At 43.0% G+C, this 11,224-nt stretch overlaps 1 long non-coding RNA gene across 1 annotated transcript; it reads left to right on the top strand.

Annotated features, from left to right (window-relative positions):
* Positions 1-1,228: 1,228 nt before the first annotated feature.
* LOC117595206 lies at positions 1,229-2,888 on the top strand. Its single transcript, XR_004576407.1, has 4 exons — positions 1,229-1,307; positions 1,394-1,445; positions 1,602-1,760; positions 2,797-2,888. It is a non-coding gene; the product is annotated as an uncharacterized LOC117595206 (long non-coding RNA).
* Positions 2,889-11,224: the final 8,336 nt, after the last annotated feature.

Below are 11,224 nucleotides of genomic sequence, written 5' to 3'. Positions count from 1 at the left end.
TTTAAATACGTATAAATAAAATGTAACAGACTAACCCTTGTTTAACCAGCGGTAAATACAGGGCTTTTCATGCTATACATGATTGGCTGAGATAATGAAGGGACTTGACATGCTGATATAGAGAGTTCTGATTGGTCTGCCAAGTCACTGGCTTTTGTCATAACACATCAACTTTTTCAGTAAATCATAGTGACCCAGGGATTTTCAAACATGGTCAACTGCGAACCCATTGCTAGAGCTGTCAACCACATCACTGCCCTGAATAAGCCGGTCATGGCAAATCTGAGTGGGATCAAGCTGTTAGACAATACCTTCTGGAGGACAGTGATGCCATAGCCCTCTGAAGACAAATAGGACAATGATGAGGAAATCCCAGCCTCGTATTCAGCTCAAAACGTTGTCAGATAATGAGACATTGCAGATTCTTCTGATAAAAGGGATCATGAAGGAACTGAGATGTACAGTGTTGTTGTCACTAAGGAAGTTGACGAATGTACTGTGCAAGCAGCATATGAGAAGGAAATTGATAAAATTCAGACATTTCATTACAAATGCAGATATAGCGGAAAAGAAAATGCTGGCTCATTCTATGTAAAACAACTGTCTATAGATTACATTTACAAACAAAAGGCAAACATGGCATCCATGACAGACAATGAAAGATATTATTTGCAATGAATGTGTAAATTAATTGTTTTTAATGCATTACGTGTGTGGATTAAGGTAAAATTAAGGGGTAAATTTGGGGTAAATGGTACACCTTCAGTATATTTCCCAGTATGAGTTCAGGAGTAACTGAAAATCCATTTGTACTTCAAAACTACACATTTTCCAGGAATTACTCATTAATCCATGCACATGACACTTGTGTTTCGTTGATTAAGGTGTATATTAAGGGGTGTTGGTACTCTAATAAATATTATACATTATTTACAAATCAAGTATACTTCACAGTAAGAAAACTACAGGAAACGTATGATCTCTGTAATAGTTTCTGTACCAAATATTAAATTCTGCTTTTCTGATGTATCAAATACTTATGTCATGCAATAAAATGCTAATTAATTATTTAAAAATCATACAATGTGATTTTCTGGATTTTTGTTTTAGACTCCGTCTCGCACAGTTCAAGTGTGTACAGTTGAAACATACACATGCCACGATCCAGGGCTGCATGGCTCCTGAACCGTGGCACAACTTTACCACTACTTTCATATCTCCTATTTGTGTCCCAACAGCGAGTTGGAGGCCAGGAGTGGAGGTCCAACCTACAACTTCAAGTCAAATGGAAGAAAGTAACACTCTGAGTAGGTTGAATTAGTATAACACAAAACAACAGTCCTGTAGTCCTGTTACACTTTAAATGTTACTGTCCTGTCCTTGTCTCTTCTAGCTCCAAGACTTTGTTTTCAGACCTGTGAGCAGTGTCCCACCAAACTCTACAGGTACTTGTTGTTTAACATTATAAATAAAATGACTGGAGGGTCTCTTGGAAAGACTTTGCACCTACTTCAAACACCTGATTCATGTAAAATGTTAAAGTAGTATGACAACCACTAGCAGTACGAGTGTGCAGTTTTAATGCTTTGTTTGCATTTCAGACCTCAAAGTTGTCCCCAACCGGGGACAGAATGTTAAGCAAACCATGTGGTATGTGTTCGAGAAGGTCTTCACACTGGACTTTGTAACCCAACTGAACTGGTGCGGGAGGGGGCAGAAGACTGTCATCCAGTCAATGCCACTAAAGGATGCCATTATGTGTAAGTTCAACACTTGCTTATTTTTATAGAACATTGGTGGACAAAACCAACTCATAATAGGAAATGTGGATGCCCATTCTTCAGTGTTTCCTCTGAAAATGTATCTTGCTGTGGTGGGAATGTTGTTGAGCAGGGCTGCCCTCCATCTATTCTATTCTCTCCCCTCCATCTCTTTCCTTCCTCACTTCCTCTTCTGTTATCTCCACCTCTTCTTTCCTCTCTTCTATCCTGTTCCACTATGGTCTACTCTCTCCTACTTTCTGCACCACTCTGTCCCTCATAATCAAGACTGTTGTCTCCCCTGCCTACTAAAGTAATGTGTACACTTCTTATGAAAATGCAGAGCATAACCTTTAAGAAATGGTAATAATAAGGTTATTCAGATTCAAGTGAAATACATACATTTAATCCAACTTTAAAGTTGCCTTACATTTGTCCCTGCTCGCCCATTCTCTTTTGTTGCAACGGCTTAAACTATTTACTCCTGAAGAAAATCACATTGATAACCGATACAATTATGTTGTATTTAATGTTGGATGAGCAATCATAGATAAGCATGGAAATAGTACTGTTAGTGTTAGCTAACCAAACTTGCTTTACTTAACGTCTGTGTTTCTCAGTACGTGTCAATATACGTGCCAATACCTGGGGATACAATTGTGGCAGCAATATTGATAGCTACATCTTCTGGTGACTGGCTTTTTCTCTCTAACTATAACGCTTGTTCCTCTGATGACTGGCCCGATCCTTTCTTCTCCTTCCTGCTGGCAAACACTCTGATATAATTTGTTTAGTGTAGGGAGAACAAGAGTTGTTTTGAACGCGATCAGGATGTCTGTTTTCCTTTTTCAACTTGTCTGCTCTGACTATGACAGAGCGATCTGCGTTTCTCAAATTGCATGCAGAAAATCACTCAACGTGCTACATACCATAAAAATTGTGTATGTTGTCGCTTTACGTAGCGCCATCATGTTAAATTGAATGCTACAAAATTACTGTTATACTTGTTGCAATTGCTTCATATTTTGTCTTTCAGGTTCTGTTCTTAAAAACCCACGTTTGCCAGGAATTACTGAGTTCGATGTTGAAAGGGCGGGGACGGCAGCTGGAGGGTTGAGACCTGCGGAAGAAGAGGACGATTCATTTGTAGCCTATAATACACAGTTGTTGGGTGTTTTTTGTTTAGACTTCTTTAGTTTTTTCTATGTTTGTTAAATTGTACATTCTCTAAATAAAGTTCATACCTTAGTCTTTATCTTGTCTCTTCACTTTACGTCAGCAGTAGATCTATTAACCATTGGCAGTAGATCTAGTAACCGTCGGTAGTAGATCTATTAACTATTGGCAGTAGATCTAGTAACCGTCGGTAGTAGATCTATTAACCGTCGGCAATAGATCTATTAAACATCGGCAGTAGAGCTATTAAATGTCTGTTAAACTTCGTCTAAGAAGCGGGAAGCGTCGTTCAAACATCGGAGGAAGGGAAAAATCAACCTACTTGACATCTTGCTGATGAGCAGCCGTCTGGAGAAGGCCCCTGCCCAAAAGATCTTCAACTCACACCTCCGGCGGAGTTTTTCTGGCATCCCTGTGGAGGTTGGGGGCATTGAACCTGAGTGGTCGATGTTCAAAGCCTCCATTGCCGAAGCTCCGGCGGGGAGTTGTGGTCTAAAGGTCTTATGTGCATCAAGGGACGGTAACCCTCGAACACCCTGGTGGACACCGGTGGTCAGGGAAGCCATCCGACTGAAGAAGGAGACCTTCTGGGATATGTTACCCCGGAGGACTCCAGAGGCGGTTGCAGTGTACCGACGGACCCGAAGGGCTGAGACCTCTGCTGTGAAAGAGGCAAAACAGCGGGTGTGGGAGGAGTTTGGGGAAGCCATAGAGAAGGACTTTCAGTCAGCACCAAGGTGCTTCTGGAAAACCGTCCGCCACCTCAGGAGGGGAAAACGGGGAACTATCCAAGCTGTGTACAGTAAGGATGGGACACTGTTGACCTCAAATTAACCTCAGATTGAAGTGGAACAATGCAGATTCCGTCCTGGTCGCAGAAACAACCGACCAGCTCTTTACTCTTGCAAGGATCCTGGAGGGGGCCTGGGAATATGCCCATCCAGTCTACATGTGTTTTGTGGATTTGGAGAAGGCGTATGACCGGGTCCCCCGGAAGATACTGTGGGAGGTGCTGCGGGAGTATGGGGTGAGGAGGTCCCTTCTGAGGTCTATCCAATCCCTGTACGTCCAAAGTGAGAGCTGTGTTCGGGTTCTCGGTAGTAAGTCGAACTCGTTCCAGGTGGGTAATGGCCTCCGCCAGGGCTGTGCTTTGTCACCAATCTTGTTTGTAACTTTTATGGACAGGATATCAAGGCGTAGTCAGGGTGGGGAGGGGTTGCAGTATGGTGGTCTGTGAATCTCATCGCTGCTTTTTGCGGATGATGTGGTCCTGATGGCATCATCGGTCTGTGACCTTCAACACTCACTAGACCGGTTCGCATCCGAGTGCGAAGCGGTTGGGATGAGGATTAGCACCTCTTAATCTGAGGCCATGGTTCTCAGCAGGAAACCGATGGAGTGCCTCCTCCGGGTAGGGAATGAGGCTTTACCCCAAGTAAAGGAGTTCAAGTATCTCAGGGTCTTGTTTGCGAGTGAGGGGACAATTGAGTGGGAGATTGGCCGGAGAATCAGAGCAGCGGGGGCGGTATTGCATTCGCTTTACCGCAACGTTGTGACGAAAAGAAAGCTGAGCCAGAAGGCCAAGCTCTCGATATACCGGTCAATTTTCGTTCCTACCCTCACCTATGGTCATGAAGGCTGGGTTATGACCGAAAGAACTTGATCGCGAGTGCAAGAGGCTGAAATGGGTTTTCTCATGAGTGTGGCTGGCTTCTCCCTTAGAGATAGGGTGAGAAACTCAGTCATCCGTGAGGGACTCGGAGTAGAGCCGCTGCTCCTTTGCATCGAAAGGAGGCAGTTGAGGTGGTTCAGGCATCTGGTAAGGATGCCCCCAGGACGTCTCCCTAGGGAGGTGTTCCAGGCACATCCAGCTGGGAGGAGACCTCGGGGTAGGCCCAGGACTAGGTGGAGAGATTATATTTCGACACTGGCCTGGGAACATCTCGGGATCCCCCAGTCAGAGCTGGCAAATGTGGCTCGGGAAGTTTGTGGTCCCCTGCTGGAGCTGCTGTCCCCGCGACCCGATACCGGATACGCGGATGAAGATGAGATAATTAGCCAATAATAGGCTTGCTAACTTACTAATCTACTAACTTACTAACAGGAATAGTCATAAGAATTGAGCAATTGCTAGCTAGACTGAAGATTAACTTTACACTGGCAAAGCAATTTAATTTCATGACACAACGTCAGTTTTTCTTTCATTAGTGAATGACATTGATACAATAACTATGAATATCGGTGACAATAACTGACGTTTTCATCAAGTGAAAAGACCAGAGAAGTGAGGAAACCCCTACTCTTTACTGACCAATGGGCTGTGATTAGCCTCTATTACCCCAAAAAGTATGCACGGATCCATACTTCGATAATCCACCAGAAATAGTCGCAATATAACCGTAAAACTGTTTTATTTTATGTTTAATTTAAAGAAGCTACCGAACGTTGTAGCATCCAAAGTTTTTGTCTATCCTGACTCTAAAAGAATGCACGGATGTGTTCTTCAAATATACACCAAAAATAGGCGCAATATAACCATAAACTGTTTTATTTTAGGCTTACTATAACGTAGCTAAGGTTGTAGCCAGCAAAGATTTTGTCTATTCTGAACAAATCCTAATGCATTATTTGTTTTGAAAATGTTTAGGTCCGAGATAGAGTTTGATTCATGTTTGCTCATACACAATTATTAGGCAAGTGAGTATTCTGATTGTATTATTATTTCTATGCACATTTTCCAACTCCAAACTATAAAAACTTGAATGCTTATTGGATTGAATCATTTTCAGGTGATATGTATTTGTGTAATGAGTGAGTGTGTGGCAACAGTGAATAATAGCGACCCTTTGTTCCTTTAAAGTGCTGTTCTAAGTTGCTCAGTTATGTTTCATTAGGGGGCGGGGCCTGACAGTTAGGTTGGGCTGTTTTACCTGCTGGAACGCCCCACAGTAAGGAGGGCATCTCTGGGGGCTCTGGAACAGCAGGGGCGGGTCCAGGGGTCTCAGGCCTATATAAGGTGGGGTTTTGCCAATCATCTCTCTCTCTTGCGGCTCCACTCCTGTGTGTGATAGAGAACCGTAACGTGTGATACTTGTCTGAGCTAGCTACAGATTTAGGAGAGAGTTTGTGTGTTAACAGATATTGTTGGGTGTAGACAGTGGCCACACAGCTGCCTGGTTAGGGTTAATAAATTCTACCCAGTGTTCTTTACCTCTGACTCTGACTCCTGATTTAGCATCCCGGCCAGTTACAACACCTTATTTTAAGGTGTGCATAATAATTAGGCAGTTTTATGACCTCAGGTAAAATTGGGCAAAACTGACACTGAAAAGTTATAAATTGTAAAATGCCTTTCAGATGGATGCAACACTCTTGAAATGGTTAAACTATTGAGGCGTGACCACCGGACATTCAAACGTTTTGTTGCGAATAGTCAACTGGGTTGCAAAACATTTACGAAGAAGAATATATGCAAATTAACTACAAAAGACTTGAGAATAATTAAATGTGAAGCTACCAGGAACCCATTATCCTCCAGTGCCACCATATTCCAAAACTGCAACCTACCTGGAGTGTCCAGAAGTACAAGGTGTCAAGTGCTCAGAGACATGACCAAGGTCAAGAAGCCTGAAAGAAGACCACCACTGAATAGGATTCACATGTTGAAGCATATTATTCTGTCCCTCTGTGTTCTATAGTATGGTATTCGCTGGTGCATTTCTTTATTTTCCCAGTAGAGGTCAGTATCTCCGTTAGTGTTTCTTTGGGGTTCTTCTTCTATTATATATTGCGTGCGCTACACGGAGCTCGGTGGTGATGTGCTGAGGCAGCAGGCTAGAAGTTTGTTACATGCAGTGTAACGGAGGTGCTGACATGCTTCACTCCCCTCATACCTCTTATATCTTTGGGAAGCTTGACATGCCATAATCTGTAAGTAATTAATAGCTAATCTTGTTTTCTAAATGGTTTGTTACCTTTCTGTTATTTAAGAGGTTATTTTAACTCTTACAAGCAAAAGGTTGCTCGTGATCTTAGCCAAGCTAATGTTGCTAGCTTCTGTTTAGTATGTGGTGCACAATATCTTATTAGTCGATATTAACACTGCTTTTCACACTATACAGTTGTACATTCAGGTTGTCAAAAGTAAAATAAGTAGCTTTGTTTTACGTGTAGCTTTCACAAAGGGTTGCTGAATTCATGTTCTACTAAATCTAACTAAAGAGTAAAGTCCTGTTATACTTTTACAGTAACAGCAATAAATGTTGGGATTACAGATATGTTGAACAGTATTTTGATCTTCCTGTGAATCTGTGTGCTGAAACTGCAATTAACTGTAGCATATTCTGCAAAAAATATTTTTTTTGTATTGGTCTTAAGTAGCCGAGTGTGAAGCGGTGGGGATGAAAATCAGTACCTCCAAATCTGAGGCCATGGTCCTCAGTCGGAAAAGGGTGGCTTGCCCACTTCAGGTTGGTGGAGAGTGCCTGCCTCAAGTGGAGGAGTTTAAGTATCTAGGGGTCTTGTTCACGAGTGAGGGAAGGATGGAACGGGAGATTGACAGACGGATCGGTGCAGCTTCTGCTGTAATGCAGTCGATGTATCGGTCTGTCGTGGTGAAGAAAGAGCTGAGCCGCAAGGCGAAGCTCTCGATTTACCAGTCAATCTACGTTCCTACTCTCACCTATGGTCATGAGCTTTGGGTCATGACCGAAAGGACAAGATCCCGGATACAGGCGGCCGAAATGAGCTTTCTCCGCAGGGTGGCCGGGCGATCCCTTAGAGATAGGGTGAGAAGCTCGGTCACCCGGGAGGAGCTCAGAGTAGAGCCGCTGCTCCTCCACATCGAGAGGGGTCAGCTGAGGTGGCTTGGGCATCTTTTTCGGATGCCTCCGGAACGCCTTCCTGGGAAGGTGTTCCGGTCCCGTCCCACCGGGAAGAGACCCCGGGGAAGACCTAGGACACGCTGGAGGGACTATGTCTCCCGGCTGGCCTGGGAACGCCTCGGTGTCCCCCCGGAAGAGCTAGAGGAAGTGTCTGGGGAGAGGGAAGTCTGGGCATCCCTGCTTAGACTGCTGCCCCCGCGACCCGGCCCCGGATAAGATGGATGGATGGATGGATGGTCTTAAGTAATATTCAAATTTTCTGAGATACTGAATTTGGGTTTTTTATTAGTTGTCAGTTATAATCATCAAAATTAAAAGAAATAAACACTTGAAATATATCAGTTTGTGTTTCACTTTTTGAATGGATTTACTGAAATAAATCAACATTTTGATGATATTCAAATTTTGTGACCAGCACCTGTACATCAATCAAATTATTTTGGAGAATAATAATTTTTCCAAACTACAAAAATATTATGCTGTCTTCTGATTTTCTATCACTGACATGCAGATGTTTAAAAATGTTGCATGCGCATATGCGATTTGTGGACCAACCAATCAGCGTTTCACCTCACCAAGATTTTAACAAGAACCCAGCTGTTTGGAAACACAATACACAATACTTATGTTCAGGGAACACTGAATCTGTTGAGCCACATTTTGCGGAATACATCTCAAGACTGGTATTTTCATACACCTGTGATGTTATCGTATGTAAAAAATATAATTTTGTTAAACTTACTTTGGGCTCCACCTCTGCTGTTTTCAGGCGATGGTACACTGTTTATGAAGCAAAGGCAAATAAAAGACCTTATTTCAATAAACTGAACTGCCACCATAACGTGGTGGAGGGGTTTGAGTACCCGAGTGACCCTAGGAGCTATGTTGTCTGGGGCTATATGCCCCTGGTATGGTCTCCCAAGGCCAACATGTCCTAGGCGACGGGTCAGACTAAGAGCGGTTCAAAACCCTTTAATGATGAGTAACATTTCGAGCACCGTGACGTCGCCCGGTATGGCGCAGCCGGGGCCCCACCCTGGAGCCAGGCCCGGGGTTGGGGCTTGTATGCGAGCGCCTGGTGGCCGGGCCTTTCCCCATGGGGCCCGGCCGGGCTCAGCCCGAACGAGCGACGTGGGGCCGCCTTCCCGTGTGCTCACCACCCACAGGAGGGACCATAAGGGGCCGGTGCGGAGAGGATCGGGCAGCAGTCGAAGGGGGGGGCCTTGACAACCCGATCCCTGGACACGGAAACTAGCTCTAGGGACGTGGAACGTCACCTCACTGGCGGGGAAGGAGCCTGAGATCGTGCGTGAGGTTGAGAGTGTTAGAAATCGGCAGTTTTCATATAGTGGAAACTGTATCAAATCGAGGGAGAAGTTCGCTCACGTTTATTGGAAAATTGCAGCACAGATGTCATACGGTGAACATTCCATTATCTTCTCACTGTAATGTTGGTTACCAGCTAGCCTATACATTAAGGGCGTTTCTAACTAAGACCATGTTTTTAGAAGTCAACCCCCATGCCATATCGCCCTCGTAAACATTCCTGTCATTAGAGCACAACCTACAGAGAGATAATCTAAACAGAAAGGTTTCTGTTGTTCTCATTATCTAGGCACATTCACTTCCAATGAAACGTACATTCATATTGTAATTGTTAATGCTCAGATTCCACACTCCCCCCTATCAAACATTAAAAGAAGAACATTACATGTTTGAAAAAACATTACAAGTACAATTCAAATCCTAATGAAAATAAAAGGCCCATACACTTATGTTACAAATGACTAAAATGAAACAACAAAAGGAGTATCTGACCAATCAGGTCTTATGTTTCCTCAAATGAAAATGAATATAAACAAGACAATTGACACACCACACTCCGACACATAACTCAATGTATGACAGTCATCAATCCCGTCCCCACCTCAGATTATAAGGGTCAAGAAACATTATGACATCAACAGGTTATTATCAGTGTTAACGGTGTTCAGTAGAAAATCTGACAAAAAACATGACTCCATGATTAAAACATGTCCAAGTCCATTGAACAATCAAAACCCCCCTTGTCCAAATCATGATCCATGTGACAATATCATACAAAAGACTTATGCATAACCTGTTGCACCTGTGAAAGATTCTACCTTTAAAATAGGGAAATCATCTACCTTTGACAGGGACCATCTATAATAGGGAACAATTCACTGTCCAAACAAACCATGATAGCCATCATAAGGTAGATCGTTAAGAATCATCACAAATACGCTGAAGACCAATATTGGAATTGTCGTCATATAGAGTTTCCCACCTGTCTTGCGAGAAACAAACCTTCATACATATGAAATCACCATATCAGTTCATTTAGGAAAATCTTAGATTGTAAGTAAAAGAAGTTAGTTTCCAATCAAGTGTCCTTCAGTTCTTGTCTTCAGTTTTCTTTGTCTTGCATCAGTGATGAAAGTTCCAAAATCAGTTATTGCAGTCAGTGTGATGTGGACCCAGCAAATTGCCTGGTTGTCCTATCAAGTCAGTGTAAGTGTATAATGTAACATTGAGTTTCCAACACTTCACTAATTCAGATTAACACCACAACAGTGTCTTCCACTGTGTTGGGACCATGTGACCTTTCCAGTCAACTGGCCCGTGGTATTCTGACCTGTAGTATGTGGAGTCCTTCAGGACTCAGGTGGATTCTCCTCTCATCTCGCTGTTGATGATTCATCTAGAAATGGAGAGTGAAGCCAAGTGATCTGACCGTGGCATCGTTCTGCCATGAGTGGTCAGGAAGATTTGAAACAGATTTAACCAATGTAGTTGTAGAGGTCCCTCGATTTGCTGGTACTCACACTCTGTTGTCTGTGTCCAGTCAGTGATGTGATGTATCATCAGAAAAGGGGTTGTGATGTCCTGATCTGTTGAAAGTATAACTGCAAAACAACGATTAGTGTGGTTCAACAGTCACTCTTTCATCCACTGGGTATGGTTCCGTCAACTCCCAACAATGAAGACAATAGATCAGTCCTGAAAACGTATGGATCTTAGAAGTTCCATCATAAGAGTGAAGTGTACACTCCATTCAGACGAAGTTTCCATAAAAGTCTATGTCAAAGTTCCTTTTCCATCCAGAACTGGCTTGGTTGTTTGACTCCTTGTGCTATATTAATGCCCGATAGCAGCTAGCAGTGGAATAAAATTGTCAGATTTGACTTTGCTTAGCCAAATCCGAAATGGTTAGATCTATACTATTCAACCATTAAAATGTTAGAACTTACATCAAACAAAACAATCTCCAAATAAACCAATCAAAAACATCCTGTAAATGGAAAATGGAAAACATAACAGATGCCAATGCTCTGTTATAACTATCCAACAGGAAAAACTCATTTTATTCACAAAACTCCTTAT

This window comes from Esox lucius, chromosome 11 (assembly GCF_011004845.1).
Source record: "Esox lucius isolate fEsoLuc1 chromosome 11, fEsoLuc1.pri, whole genome shotgun sequence".
In the NCBI taxonomy this organism is placed as follows: Eukaryota; Metazoa; Chordata; class Actinopteri; order Esociformes; family Esocidae; genus Esox; species Esox lucius.
Note: the sequence above shows the minus strand (reverse complement) of the source record. Positions and strands in the feature narration are given on the sequence as shown.